The 15,771-nt window shown below is 42.2% G+C and overlaps 1 long non-coding RNA gene across 1 annotated transcript; it reads left to right on the forward strand.

Moving 5' to 3' along the window:
• The first annotated feature begins 11,277 nt into the window (after window positions 1–11,277).
• LOC148639357 (uncharacterized) lies at window positions 11,278–12,746 on the forward strand. Its single transcript, XR_015930617.1, has 2 exons — window positions 11,278–12,054; window positions 12,459–12,746. It is a non-coding gene; the product is annotated as an uncharacterized LOC148639357 (long non-coding RNA).
• Window positions 12,747–15,771: the final 3,025 nt, after the last annotated feature.

Below are 15,771 nucleotides of genomic sequence, written 5' to 3' on the forward strand. Positions count from 1 at the left end.
GCTAGGGTTACAAATGTGCATTCCAGCAGGGTGTCTCAGAAGCCCTCCATACATCAAAGTTGAATTTTCTCCTCAAACTCCAAATAATCAGTCTCAAACTATCAAAACGGTTTCTAAAACTTCAAGGAAATGTATCTTCTTTAACATTCTGTCTGGTTTAGGCAAATTTTCATAAAGCTGAAAAATGCTGTTAAATGGTAGTTAAATCGGCATGCTTTTAATGCCTGGCTAGGGTTAGGGTTACAAGAACCATAGAATGTTGCCCGCTGTTGCACTTTTAGCTGCACTTTAAATGACAAAATGAAGAGAGTTTACCCATTAGAACAGGTATTTTTCACACTTTTCATCTTGCTCAGTTTTGGATAAAATCACTGCATAGGGCAATATACAAAAAGGTGACCAAAACTGTCCGAAAACTAAAAGTGCAGATAGGAGCAAATTATCACTCATCCTAAAGATAACTGGGGGCCCGGAATGCAGCACTGACAGTAAAAAACATCTACCTGTTGTGGGAATGCTAACCCTAACCCTAGCTAGGGTTACAAATGTGCATTCCGGCAGGGTGTCTCAGAAGCCCTCCAAACATCAAAGTTGAATTTTTTCCTCAAACTCCAAAAAATCAGTCTCAAACTATCAAAACGGTTTCTAAAACTACAAGGAAATGTATCTTCTTTAACATTCTGTCTGGTTTAGGCAAATTTTCATAAAGCTGAAAAATGCTGTTAAATGGTAGTTAAATCGGTATGCTTTTAATGCCTGGCTAGGGTTAGGGTTACAAGAACCAAAGAATTTTGCCCGCTGTTGCACTTTTAGCTGCACTTTAAATGACAAAATGAAGAGAGTTTACCCATTTGAACAGGTATTCTTCACACTTTTCATCTGGCTCAGTTTTAGATAAAATCACTGGATAGGGCAATATACAAAAAGGTGACCAAAACTGTCCGAAAACTAAAAGTGCAGATAGGAGCAAATTATCACACATCCTAAAGATAACTGGGGGCCCGGAATGCAGCACTGACAGTAAAAAACTTCTACCTGTTGTGGGAATGCTAACCCTAACCCTAGCTAGGGTTTCAAATGTACATTCCAGCAGGGTGTAACAGAAGCCCTCCAAACATCAAAGTTGAATTTTTTCCTCAAACTCCAAAAAATCAGTCTCAAACTATCAAAACGGTTTCTAAAACTTCTAGGAGATGTATCTTCTTTAATATTCTGTCTGGTTTAGGCAAATTTTCATAAAGCTGAAAAATGCTTTTAAATGGTAGTTAAATCGGCATGCTTTTAATGCCTGGCTAGGGTTACGGTTACAAGAACCAAAGAATTTTGCCCTCTGTTGCACTTTTAGCTGCACTTTAAATGACAAAATGAAGAGAGTTTACTCATTAGAACAGGTATTCTTCACACTTTTCATCTGGCTCAGTTTTGGATAAAATCACTGCATTGGGCAATATACAAAAAGGTGACCAAAACTGTCCGAAAATTAAAAGTGCAGATAGGACCAAATTATCACTCATCCTAAAGATAACTGGGGACCAGGAATGCAGCACTGACAGTAATAAACTTCTACCTGTTGTGGGAATGCTAACCCTAATCCTAGCTAGGGTTTCAAATGTGCATTCCAGCAGGGTGTCTCAGAAGCCCTCCGATCATCAAAGATGATTTTTTTTCCTCAAACCAAATAAAATCAGTCTCAAACTATCAAAACGGTTATTAAAACCTCTAGGAGATGTATTTTCTTTAATAATTTGTCTGGTTTAGGCAAATTTTCATGAAGCTGTAAAATGCTGTTAAATGGTAGTTAAATCGGCACGCTTTTAATGCCTTGCCAGTGTTAGGTTGCAAGAACCATAGAATTTTGCCCGCTGTTGATCTCCACGTACTGCCCGCCTCCCAGGATACAGCTTCTGAAGGACACCTTCCAAGAGAAACTGATGCAGGAAAAGGAGAAAAAAATGATCGCCATATACAATCGACGGCAGGAGGCGGCTCTACAGAAGATGAGAAAATCTTTCCAATATGTCAAATACGCTGCGGAGAAGAAGACGGGGAACAGCTATCGCTTCCAAACCCAACAGGGCCCCGAGAAGAACATTGTGGGGTATGATCGGTCTTACCCCCTGAAGCCTATGGGTAACAGGAAAGTCTCCGGCCCTGGTGAGGTTCGGGCTGTGGACCGCCCGGAAGCACAGAGTGATTCCTTGTTTGCCCCCACCCCGCCTCAGGATGGTCATGAGAGGCTCTGCGAAAGGCCGGGCAGGAGGGGCTCAAGAGTATGCAAACCTAAGGACAGGACTGTCCTCCCCATGGTGGCGACCCCTCCAGGGCAATGCCCTTCTCATGCCAATGGGAAGGAGCACTTTCAGTTGCAAGAGGAGCTACGAAAAGTGGCCGAGGCAGAGGCCGCGCTGAAGGAGGAGCATCGCCGGAGGGAGGCCAGTCTGCAGGATGTGATGCGCCGGAAGGAGGCCATGATGAAGGACGAGATTCGCCAGAAGGAGGCCATGATGCAGGCGAAGCTCTTTAGAGCTCAGGAGGAGCTGAGGATGGTTCAGAGAGAGATGGAAGACTCCAGAGAGGTGGCCGGAAGGGAAAATAGAGGACTCTTGACCCGAAGGAAGACACTCCAGGCGAGGCAGAGCGAGCTTCGCCCCAGAGGACCGTGGGCCAACCACCGCTCTAAGGCCGTGCCTCTTCTGACCTGCAGAATGGAGAAGCAAAAAGCCTTCACTCCAAGGAAAGCCCTTCCTTTCAAAGGAGACAACCTTGATTATGGTTCTCCAATGGAAGACGGCGGATGCGCAGAATCGCACTTTCCCTCTGCGCTTTCCCATCAGGAGAGACGTCAAGTGAGCCCTTGCAGCCGTGGGCTAGAAGACGTCCCCTGTGGAAGGAGAAAGTACCTCAAGAAAGCAAGGCTCCCTGAAAGTGACGTGTCAGCGGCACAGGCCGCGCAGGCCCACTTCAGAAATAACACCGCATGTCTGGATGAACAAACTCTGTCAGTGGAAAACAGATATTTGTCCCCTACAAGTCTGATGTGCCCTATCGCTGAGCAATTTCCATATGAGAATAGCCAGAGTGGAAACCCTCAGTTGGTGCCCTGTGAACTGTGTCACAGGAAGTTTGCTGTAGAGAGGTTGGAGAAACACAGCAAGATCTGCAAGGCTTCAGAATTCAAAGAGGAAGGTTTTTGACTCTTTCAAGCACAGGGCCAAGGGAACAGAACTGGAGACATACATCCATAAGAAGAAGGTTAGACCGCCAATCGTGGTAAGGGCTATCCTTAAACTCTTTCCAAGCTTCCCTTGTTTTCTCCTAGAGTCAGACTCAGCTTATAAATCAATGTAAACAATAAATAAGTGTTTTATGAAGTACTCTTCTGAAAAACTGCCGCAAAGGCACATTTGCCAGCAGCCATATCACCCTGCAACTCACAACTGGCAACCCACTGAAGCTAAGCAGGTGTGAGCCTGGTCAGTACCTGGATGGGAGACCTCCTGGGAAAAACTAAGGTTGCTGCTGGAAGAGGTGTTAGTGGGGCCAGCAGGGGGCGCTCACCCTGCGGTCCATGTGGGTTCTAATGCCCCAGTATAGTGACGGGGACACTATACTGTAAACAGGCGCCGTCCTTCGGATGAGATGTAAACCGAGGTCCTGACTCTCTGTGGTCATTAAAAATCCCAGGGCGCTTCTCGAAAAGAGTAGGGGTGTAACCACGGTGTCCTGGCCAAATTTCCAATTGGCCCTTACTAATCATGGCCTCCTAATAATCCCCCTCTATGAATTGGCTACATTACTTTGCTCTCCTCCCCACTGATAGCTGATGTGTGGTGAGCGTTCTGGCGCACTATGGCTGCCGTCGCATCATCCAGGTGGATGCTGCACATTGGTGGTGGAGGGGAGTCCCCATTACTGTAAAGCGCTTTGAGTGGAGTGTCCAGAAAAGCGCTATATAAGTGTAAGCAATTATTATTATTATTATTATTATTTGCCAGACAGAATAAATGGGTCTTAGTGACTTCTGAATTCTGTTGTAAAAATCTACATGAGATATCAAGCAAATAGCACTCACGGGAAACAAAACCATAACTAAATTGTACTCTCTACCCAATGACATGAAAGGTAGGCCCAGAAAGCTACGTTATTACTGTATTGATATTTTCTTGCCTTGTGAATGGTTTGCGACCAGACTGTGTACGCAGTGCTAGTCTGGACTTTTTCTGGAAGCTGTTACATTGGTTTCATTTCCTGTTCCCAGCTGAGAAAGAACAACTGGAGGCAGAAGCACGAGAATTTCATTCGGAGCATCAAATAGGCCAGGGAGGTGCAGCAGGTGATCACGCAAGGAGGGAAGGTTGTGAACCTGCCCCAGCCCCCCGCGAATCCAAACCCCGACTACGTGCCCTGCCCTCACTGTGGCCGGCGCTTTGCCCCCAGGCCGGCACAGAGGCACATCCCCAAGTGTCAGCACATCAGGAGCCGCCCTCCTCCTCCTCCTCGCAGATGAAAACTGATGTGAAGAACAGCAAAAGAGTCATGATCTTGGCTCACGACTCACGTCCTGCTTTTTCTTTTTAGAAATATATTTAGCACAGTTCATCCGTATGATGATAAAAAAAATGTTACCTTGTTTTAATAAAATGATTTTTTTTTGGTGGACTGGTGTTTGCGTAACTGTGGTTATTTCAGTTTTTTTCCCTTGCGAAAATGTGTGTCGACCGTGAAAATAAATTTCAAGCTCTTATCATTCATACACCTTGACCTCCTAAAAATAATTGTTCAACCTGGAACGTACAATTAGCAGGCAATAGAACAGGTCACATTGGCCTTGGAGCCATCAAAAAGTAGTATTCACACATTCTCTGCATCGATTTTCCTTTAAAACAACTGAAAAAGCAAGGTAAAGTGTGATTGATTTTTTTAATTAAAGTTATTTGATTTAATTTATTTAATTTTCATAATATTTGAAATATGTTGGGATTAATGTGACTCAATATTATCTGCAGCTCTTACACTCCAGGCACCTGATAAAGTGGAACGCAGTGTCTTTCCCTTACATGGCGCTCAGCTCTTCCTCAATCCCAGCAGAAGCAGCAGCCTCCGGGTCCTGCCTCATGCACAGCTTAAAATGCAACACCGAGTAATACAACAAACAACAGGGAAAACCATTCACGATCAGACACATCCGTTGAGTGCTGGCTCTCAGTAAAGGGACATTGCTGTGGTCCACGCATGAATCTGTTTTCTAAGTGCCTTATCCAATACAGTGTTGAGGCCAGTTTTCCCAGAAGCCATCTAAAGGGAACACAAAATAACTTGTAAAACCTCCAATTTACATCACAAAATAGACTACATTTCAAGGTTAAAGAATTACCATGTTCTGCGATTCAGAACGAGGCAGCAAAACTTCCTGTAATCTGATGTGGCCCTGTGACATTGTAAAGGAGCAGGCTTGTGAATACATCTCGTTTAATCCAATGGAAATATTGCTCTCAACTTTTTAACGTTTTTGCCAATAAATAATATTACATTGTTAACTCTGCATAAAGAACCTTGGAATGGAACGTTTTTTGCAGTGAAATGTTTGCTGCATAACCTATACCTTTTCTCTCCTACATCACATTGCATTAGTCATTACAGTGATTAGTGAGCAGGAAGGGCTGCATCACATCGCAATTTGTGTGGAACTTGAATGCGAATTTGTTACAACATGGCGTAAGTTACAGTACTTTCACAAAATTCATGATTTTGTGCTCAATTTTGAGTTTGTAAAGTTTTTCTATAATGTCAATGATTTTATTTTGTGACTGAAATTAAATACTTTTGTGTCTGCAAAATTGGGACTGTAGTTCCACCTTAACCTACTAGTACTGTATGTCTTTCGACTGTGGGAAGAAACTGGAGCACCTGGAAGAAATCCACACAAATGAAGGGAGAACATACAATTCCATCCAGACTGCACCCCAGGAATTGAACCCAGGACCCCAGCTCTGTGATCCACAGTGCCACCTCATTGCTATAGTCACTATAATTAATGTCAAAACACATTTGCAAATGAGCAGCCTGGGATCCAAAAGGATCAAGAAAAGGATCCAAACAAAGCACTATCCCAAAGCTTGGCTTTGTACAGTATATCATACAGGGCTTGATGCAGAAGGCAGATAATCTAAGTCCATGCAATAATTGCTAAGGGAAAGTGACTTTGTGTTTTTGGAGGGAAGTCACTCAAGATGGAGCTGTGTTAGTGAAATGATTGTTCTGATGTACGGCTGATGTCCAAACACTGAAAACATGATTGTGTATGCAATCGCACTCCTGAGCTCCATTGGGTTTGGTTAAAATAACTTTTTATAGTTCATCACATTCAAAGTGTGTGTACTTGATGAAAGTGTAACACGCATTTGGAGGAGTTATTCAGGATTTTCTTTCATTCAACTATTTCAAGACCCATTATTTTCAGATGTTGTAGTATACGTGAATAATGAAAGGCCTTCATATTACACAATGAAGGAATGACTTTGCAGGTGTGAAGAATAAAAGATTAATTCAGCTCACTTTGGGGAGTTTCACAATGGCCCTCCTTATAGAAATGTGGGTTTGATTAAAGGAGTGAAGAAAAAGCACTGAATAATATTTGCTTCTGTAAACGTAATCATCTCAAAATATGGTTGAAGAAATTGAAGAAGGTTAAACATAATCCAAAACGTATACGGTCAATTTAAGTACAACCAGAATTCTAGTGTTTATGCAATGCATCTGTGGGTTGATATGAAATACGGCCGTTCTTAAACTAAACGAGGTTATCGAGAGCATATTCCGAGTACGGCTGTGGCCAGTTCTACTGTGAACTGTAAGGACCGTATCTTATCCTGAACTGGCTGTGCGAATACCGTCCTCTGCTGGCAGAAGGAATAGATTACAACGGCACTGTATTGGCGATTAGTCCTATTGCTAGAATATTGAAACAACAAGGAGTCCGCGGAGTCAAGCAATGCTGAATGAACAAGTACCTGAAATTCAATAGGATTTTGTGTATTGATTACAAATAGGTGTGAAATTCTCATGTACAGTGGTATTCATGGATTCCTTACACAAGCAGCCGTTGTTATGATACTTTCGTAATCTGAATATAAATCTGTTATCTACCTGAAACTGTAATTATTGAATAGATTAATGTCTTTGAAATGCTTCATTAACTGGGCAGTTTCCATGTTTGGAAATGTTTTTATTTTGATTGCTGATTGCTAGATACTGTATGTTTAATAGGCATGCTGTTAATATTTTCTACAAGAGCCAAATAAGACAGTTATGCTGTAGTAAGTTCTATATAAGTTATATAACATAAGTTATATTTTGTTCTGAGGTCAATTTGAATCTCATACTAAATTACTGGTGTCCTTTTATCTGAGAAACACTACCTGATTGATCACCTGATGCCTAGAAATTAGCATGCACAGTAGCCCAGCGTTTAGCATTGCTAGCTCACAGTGCTGAGGCCCTGGGTACACTTCTGGACCTGGGGTGCTATCTGTATGGAGCTTGTATGTTCTCCCCATGTTTGCATGAGTTTGCTTTGGGTGCTCCGGCTTCCTCCCACAGTTCAAAGAACTACTGGTAGGTTAATTGGCTTCTGGGATAATTGGTGAGTGTCTGTGTCTTCCCTGCATTGGACTACCATCCAGTCCCAGGTATCTCCTGCTTATTACTTTCTGAGGCTCTGGCTCCCCCGTGCCCCGCGACCCCCTGACCCCCTGACCCTGAATTGGATGAAGCGGTTAGAAAATGGGTGGTTTCTGTTATGCTCTGGTCATGCTCTGCCATAGCAACAACTTGTAAAAAATGCAGATGCTAGGATTTAAATCAAAGAAGGAGCTCAGATCACTGTGTTGGCATCACTGTACAGGTGTCCGGTGTGTTTTAGAACATATGTTAAAATCTTATTTACTAACTTCTAGACTTTTTACCCCCCATATCAGCCTGCAGGTGCTCAGTGGTCTGTGGACACCCTCCTTGCTCTGTCGTAAAACAGGAAATAAAAAGCAACTGGTTTTGACTTTAATGCACTGAGACTGTGGAACTCACAGAACTCTCTTGTCAGAAAGGCAGCTTCTAACAGCTTTTAAGTGAAGACTAAGAACACTTTTCTATTTTATTAAAATAGATTATATATGTTTTGTTTAAATATATGTTATAAATGTTAAAACGACAGCTCGTATAAGCTTGTATTTTTACCTTTCGATCATTTTTAGAATTGCTTTGAGTTGCTTTTACCATGATAAACAGTACAAAATATGAGGTGTTGAACTTGTCAAAAGTTTTAAAGCGCTTTATGACGTAAAGTGTGATGACAGTCCTTGGCAGTCTATGTAACAATTCTTCTTGAAGTAGGTCATCGGGCCAACAGTATATAAACATTACAGCTCAAGTGCTTTTGTATCTGAACGCTTTTAGGTAAGTAATTTAGCAGCTGCGGTATTAATAATGATTTTAATGGCAAATTCAATTGCAGGTAAAATAAAAATGGCGGATAACTTTCTTTCTAGCTTCGTGAAGCGGTCGCGCCACATTATACATATATACAATAATAAGAAACATAATATGTACAGTAGAATTTTTCACTTTAAGCTGGCATTATCCAGAACCGGGTCAGGGCCCGGACCCGGACCGTGCAGTGTGGTCCGTCGGCCTTCTAAAGATGTTTAGGAGATCGAGGCGCCCTTGGATTTGATTAGAAACTTGCATAATTTCTTAACTTGACCCCATTATCCTAAAAAAAAAACGGCCAGGCCCAGACCAAAGCATGAAGGCTGCGAGGATCGGGGGACTCTCATTTTTGGTCACAGCGTACAGTAGTAGATCAGTAACCTCTGTTTATCGTGATAACCTTTAATTATTTTCCAGTACTTTTTTAAATGATAAAACACATTGTCTCGCCAGTTTTGCTAAAGAAACCGTTTTAGTGTTTACGCATAAATTTGTAAGCCGTAGGTTTAAATCTCGTGTTCTTATTTGCCGCATTTTCATCGTAAGAGAGGCGCTCGTTTGCGATTTACGCGCTGAATATTGTAAGCAGAGGAGCCTTAAGGCACAGCCTCGCCTTAACACCATCGTTTGCATTGTTATTGTCATCCAGAAAAGCAGTCATAAGAAAATGAATCTGTGCCGGCTCCGAACATTAAAAAAACTATATCTAGACTGCAAATACATCCCAATCTTACTATCAACACGTTTTAAGAGCGCTCTCCTTTCCACCGGTATACAAGCTAAGAGAGAAATGTTGGAAATCCCATCTGAAGTAGCCCTCGTCTCAGCTTCGGAGCTGTGAGCGATGGGGATTATAATTAAAAGGGGTACAGTTACTTTGAAAATGTGTATGTGATACTTAAATTTAAATAAAATAAAAAGAAAAATTATATAACACAGACTGCTATCAATGTCCATGTGTTTAAGACGTATGAATCGGTTTTAAAACAGGCACACCCCTTTACTTCTCACAAATCCAACTGGAGTCTCAGTCCGTCGTCGCGATGAATTAGGAGCTCAGATGTAGGCTAAGTGATTGCAATTTACTTATTTAAAAGAACCACTTCAAATCAAAAGGGAGACATTTTGTAATGGTAGTTATCGTATTATACAGTATACGTAATTGTAGATATACAGTACATAAAGGGTATGAATAGGTGTGAGCTTTTACTGTATATTCAATATTTTATCTGACCCATTTGTAGAAACTGCCTACTCAGATTTAGTTAAGTGGTCTGCCACCATAAAGACAGAAAAATATAATGACATCCTGTTACATTAACTGTAAAATAAACGCCGTAACTGCGGCCATATGAAAATTTGGATAAAGATTATACAAACATCCTAAGGAGCTCTATGACATATGAGCGTCGTAATAATGGTTGGTGACCTGACGTAACAGTGCTCCCTGAATTACGTGATCTGTATTTACCCAAATACAGATATATCACATAGGGAGATGCAGTCAAACATTGCATTGCTATCGTCGTGGTGAACTATTTCTCCGCTGTTTGAGACTTGTTTGGTAAGTGTCATCAAATATTCTTGTCAATTTGTAGCGAAATCGATATACTGTATCATAATCCTTCAGCTATCTATGATGTAGTGAAATGGCTAATTAATATTGATAAATTCCCTTATTCACAGTGACTTTTGCTCAAACCCCTGTTGCATAATGGGTTAATTTTATATAAAAAACATTTATATCATAGATATAATACAAGCTTTGAAATGAAATAGTACATTTCCAGGTTTCAGTTAAACATTTTTAAAAAAGCTTATGACTTTAAGCATTCTGAACATTGAGAATGTTATTTGGGAAACAAATGTTTATTATAATGTTTATGTTTAGGATCTGTCTCCTACTGAGTCAGCATTCAACACCATTAGGTTTAATATTAAAAAGTTGTGTATTTCCTGAATTGTTTTTTTTATTCTTTTCTATTAGACCATACTAGACTGTGCAGGATATCATTTATTTGCCATTTTTGCCTTTTCCAGATACCTGGGAAACAAAGCACATATCTCATTTGCCAATGGAGCCCAGTCCTAAGCCTGGTGCTCTGTCCCCCTCCCTGAAGGACACAGACTCGAATCGACCCGCGCCCTTAAGGCGACAGGATCTGATCTCCACGTACTGCCTGCCTCCCAAGATACAGCTTCTGAAGGACACCTTCCAAGAGAAACTGATGCAGGAAAAGGAGAAAAAAATGATCGCCATATACAATCGACGGCAGGAGGCGGCTCTACAGAAGATGAGAAAATCTTTCCAATATGTCAAATACGCTGCGGAGAAGAAGACGGGGAACAGCTATCGCTTCCAAACCCAATAGGGCCCCGAGAAGAACATTGTGGGGTATGATCGGTCTTATCCCCTGAAGCCTATGGGTAACAGGAAAGTCTCCGGCCCTGGTGAGGTTCGGGCTGTGGACCGCCCGGAAGCACAGAGTGATTCCTTGTTTGCCCCCACCCCGCCTCAGGATGGTCATGAGAGGCCCTGCGAGAGGCCGGGCAGGAGGGGCTCAAGAGTACGCAAACCTAAGGACAGGACTGTCCTCCCCATGGTGGCGACCCCTCCAGGGCAATGCCCTTCTCATGCCAATGGGAAGGAGCACTTTCAGTTGCAAGAGGAGCTACGAAAAAGTGGCCGAGGCAGAGGCCGCGCTGAAGGAGGAGCATCGCCGGAGGGAGGCCAGTCTGCAGGATGTGATGCGCCGGAAGGAGGCCATGATGAAGGACGAGATTCGCCAGAAGGAGGCCATGATGCAGGCGAAGCTCTTTAGAGCTCAGGAGGAGCTGAGGATGGTTCAGAGAGAGATGGAAGACTCCAGAGAGGTGGCCGGAAGGGAAAATAAAGGACTCCTGACCCGAAGGAAGACACTCCAGGCGAGGCAGAGCGAGCTTCGCCCCAGAGGACCGTGGGCCAACCACCGCTCTAAGGCCGTGCCTCTTCTGACCTGCAGAATGGAGAAGCAAAAAGCCTTCACTCCAAGGAAAGCCCTTCCTTTCAAAGGAGACAACCTTGATTATGGTTCTCCAATGGAAGACGGCGGATGCGCAGAATCGCACTTTCCCTCTGCGCTTTCCCATCAGGAGAGACGTCAAGTGAGCCCTTGCAGCCGTGGGCTAGAAGACGTCCCCTGTGGAAGGAGAAAGTACCTCAAGAAAGCAAGGCTCCCTGAAAGTGACGTGTCAGCGGCACAGGCCGCGCAGGCCCACTTCAGAAATAACACCGCATGTCTGGATGAACAAACTCTGTCAGTGGAAAACAGATATTTGTCCCCTACAAGTCTGATGTGCCCTACCGCTGAGCAATTTCCATATGAGAATAGCCAGAGTGGAAACCCTCAGCTGGTGCCCTGTGAACTGTGTCACAGGAAGTTTGCTGTAGAGAGGTTGGAGAAACACAGCAAGATCTGCAAGAAGCTTCAGAATTCAAAGAGGAAGGTTTTTGACTCTTTCAAGCACAGGGCCAAGGGAACAGAACTGGAGACATACATCCATAAGAAGAAGGTTAGACCGCCAATCGTGGTAAGGGCTATCCTTAAACTCTTTCCAAGCTTCCCTTGTTTTCTCCTAGAGTCAGACTCAGCTTATAAATCAATGTAAACAATAAATAAGTGTTTTATGAAGTACTCTTCTGAAAAACTGCCGCAAAGGCACATTTGCCAGACAGAATAAATGGGTCTTAGTGACTTCTGAATTCTGTTGTAAAAATCTACATAAGATATCAAGCAAATAGCACTCACGGGAAACAAAACCATAACTAAATTGTACTCTCTACCCAATGACATGAAAGGTAGGCCCAGAAAGCTACGTTATTACTGTATTGATATTTTCTTGCCTTGTGAATGGTTTGTGACCAGACTGTTTACGCAGTGCTAGTCTGGACTTTTTCTGGAAGCTGTTTCATTGGTTTCATTTCCTGTTCCCAGCTGAGAAAGAACAACTGGAGGCAGAAGCACGAGGATTTCATTCGGAGCATCAAATAGGCCAGGGAGGTGCAGCAGGTGATCACGCAAGGAGGGAAGGTTGTGAACCTGCCCCAGCCCCCCGCGAATCCAAACCCCGACTACGTGCCCTGCCCTCACTGCGGCCGGCGCTTTGCCCCCAGGCCGGCACAGAGGCACATCCCCAAGTGTCAGCACATCAGGAGCCACCCCCCTCCTCCTCCTCACAGATGAAAACTGATGTGAAGAAGAGTAAAAGAGTCATGATCTTGGCTCACGACTCACGTCCTGCTTTTTCTTTTTAGAAATATATTTAGCACAGTTCATCCGTATGATGATAAAAAAAATGTTACCTTGTTTTAATAAAATGATTTTTTTTTAGGTGGACTGGTGTTTGCGTTACTGTGGTTATTTCAGTTTTTTTCCCTTGCGAAAATGTGTGTCGACCGTGAAAATAAATTTCAAGCTGTTCTTATCATTCATACACCTTGACCTCCTAAAAATAATTGTTCAACCTGGAACGTACAATTAGCAGGCAATAGAACAGGTCACATTGGCCTTGGAACCATCAAAAAGTAGTATTCACACATTCTCTGCATCAATTTTCCTTTAAAACAACTGAAAAAGCAAGGTAAAGTGTGATTGATTTTTTTAATGAAAGTTATTTGATTTAATTTATTTAATTTTCATAATATTTGAAATATGTTGGGATTAATGTGACTCAATATTATCTGCAGCTCTTACACTCCAGGCACCTGATAAAGTGGAACGCAGTGTCTTTGCCTTACATGGCGCTCAGCTCTTCCTCAATCCCAGCAGAAGCAGCAGCCTCCGGGTCCTGCCTCATGCACAGCTTAAAATGCAACACCGAGTAATACAACAAACAACAGGGAAAACCATTCACGATCAGACACATCCGTTGATTGCTGGCTCTCAGTAAAGGGACATTGCTGTGGTCCACGCATGAATCTGTTTTCTAAGTGCCTTATCCAATACAGTGTTGAGGCCAGTTTTCCCAGAAGCCATCTAAAGGGGAACACACAATAACTTGTAAAACCTCCAATTTACATCACAAAATAGACTACATTTCAAGGTTAAAGAATTACCATGTTCTGCGATTCAGAACGAGGCAGCAAAACTTCCAGTAATCTGATGTGGCCCTGTGACATTGTAAAGGAGCAGGCTTGTGAATACATCTCGTTTAATCCAATGGAAATATTGCTCTCAACTTTTTTACGTTTTTGCCAATCAATAATATTACATTGTTAACTCTGCATAAAGAACCTTGGAATGGAACGTTTTTTGCAGTGAAATGTTTGCTGCATAACCTATACCTTTTCTCTCCTACATCACATTGCATTAGTCATTACAGTGATTAGTGAGCAGGAAGGGCTGCATCACATCGCAATTTGTGTGGAACTTGAATGCGAATTTGTTACAACATGGCGTAAGTTACAGTACTTTCACAAAATTCATGATTTTGTGCTCAATTTTGAGTTTGTAAAGTTTTTCTATAATGTCAATGATTTTATTTTGTGACTGAAATTAAATACTTTTGTGTCTGCAAAATTGGGACTGTAGTTCCACCTTAACCTACTAGTACTGTATGTCTTTGGACTGTGGGAAGAAACTGGAGCACCTGGAAGAAATCCACACAAATGAAGGGAGAACATACAATTCCATCCAGACTGCACCCCAGGAATTGAACCCAGGACCCCAGCTCTGTGAACCACAGTGCCACCTCATTGCTATAGTCACTATAATTAATGTCAAAACTCATTTGCAAATGAGCAGCCTGGGATCCAAAAGGATCAAGACAAGGATCCAAACAAAGCACTATCCCAAAGCTTGGCTTTGTACAGTATATCATACAGGGCTTGATGCAGAAGGCAGATAATCTAAGTCCATGCAATAATTGCTAAGGGAAAGTGACTTTGTGTTTTTGGAGGGAAGTCACTCAACATGGAGCTGTGTTAGTGAAATGATTGTTCTGATGTACGGCTGATGTCCAAACACTGAAAACATGATTGTGTATGCAATCGCACTCCCGAGCTCCATTGGGTATGGTTAAAATAACTTTTTATAGTTCATCACATTCAAAGTGTGTGTACTTGATGAAAGTGTAACACGCATTTGGAGGAGTTATTCAGGATTTTCTTTCATTCAACTATTTCAAGACCTATTATTTTCAGATGTTGTAGTATACGTGAATAATGAAAGGCCTCCATATTACACAATGAAGGAATGACTTTGCAGGTGTGAAGAATAAAAGATTAATTCAGCTCACTTTGGGGAGTTTCACAATGGCCCTCCTTATAGAAATGTGGGTTTGAATAAAGGAGTGAAGAAAAAGCACTGAATAATATTTGCTTCTGTAAACGTAATCATCTCAAAATATGGTTGAAGAAATTGAAGAAGGTTAAACATAATCCAAAACGTATAAGGTCAATTTAAGTACAACCAGAATTCTAGTGTTTATGCAATGCATCTGTGGGTTGATATGAAATATGGCCGTACTGCATTTCGAACAAGTTATAAGGGATTTAGCCAGGAGAGGTATTCTCATTCACTCAGTAAGGTCTTTATTCATTTTGCAATATGGGAAAAAGCCATCACCTGTCTGCGCAGAGAAGTGAAAGCTGATTCAAAAGCAAGCAGGGAGACCCCTTGTTTTATATCTTTTTTAAGCTGATGCAACACTTCAAGGACAGGCAAAGCAGTCATTTTCCATTCCTTATCGGTTTTTGCTTTAAGCAAAGAAGAGCAGTTATTCAAATGGTTTCTCACACTCCCTTCTTCAAGCAGCCGAGATAAACAGTATTAAAACATCCTGTGCCCTTGACAAGTTGGGTGCTATCACACTTTGTTCTAAGTATCCAGCTGCTTCTGCAGCACAGCTCTGTCCGTAAACAACATAGAATAAAACACTTTTTCTCAGTAACTTTTCATTACATTCCCTCCTTTTTATCCTTAAATGTGTTCATACCACAGAGTCCTCATAGGGGTCACCCAAGTCAGACAACAGCACAACAGCAAAAAAACTACAACAGGCATGAATAGCTTTAAGAAAAACAGTCCCCAAGACCCAAAAAATGATTTTAACCATGAAAAGAAGGGGAACTCATTGCCAATGCCCTGTTCTTGATTTACCCTGTTCTTAAGTTCTTTCAGCCGGTGTATTGCGAGGGTGAGGTGACGATGGTCATCATCACTAGCAGGGATATACAGATGCAGCCATTCAAAACAAGCGGGCGATACCGCATTATTTTGCGGTGTGCTTATCACGGTGTAACACAAG

The sequence above is a fragment of the Lepisosteus platostomus genome, chromosome 26 (genome assembly GCF_059453375.1).
Source record: "Lepisosteus platostomus isolate fLepPlt1 chromosome 26, fLepPlt1.hap1, whole genome shotgun sequence".
Lineage (NCBI taxonomy): Eukaryota > Metazoa > Chordata > Actinopteri > Semionotiformes > Lepisosteidae > Lepisosteus > Lepisosteus platostomus.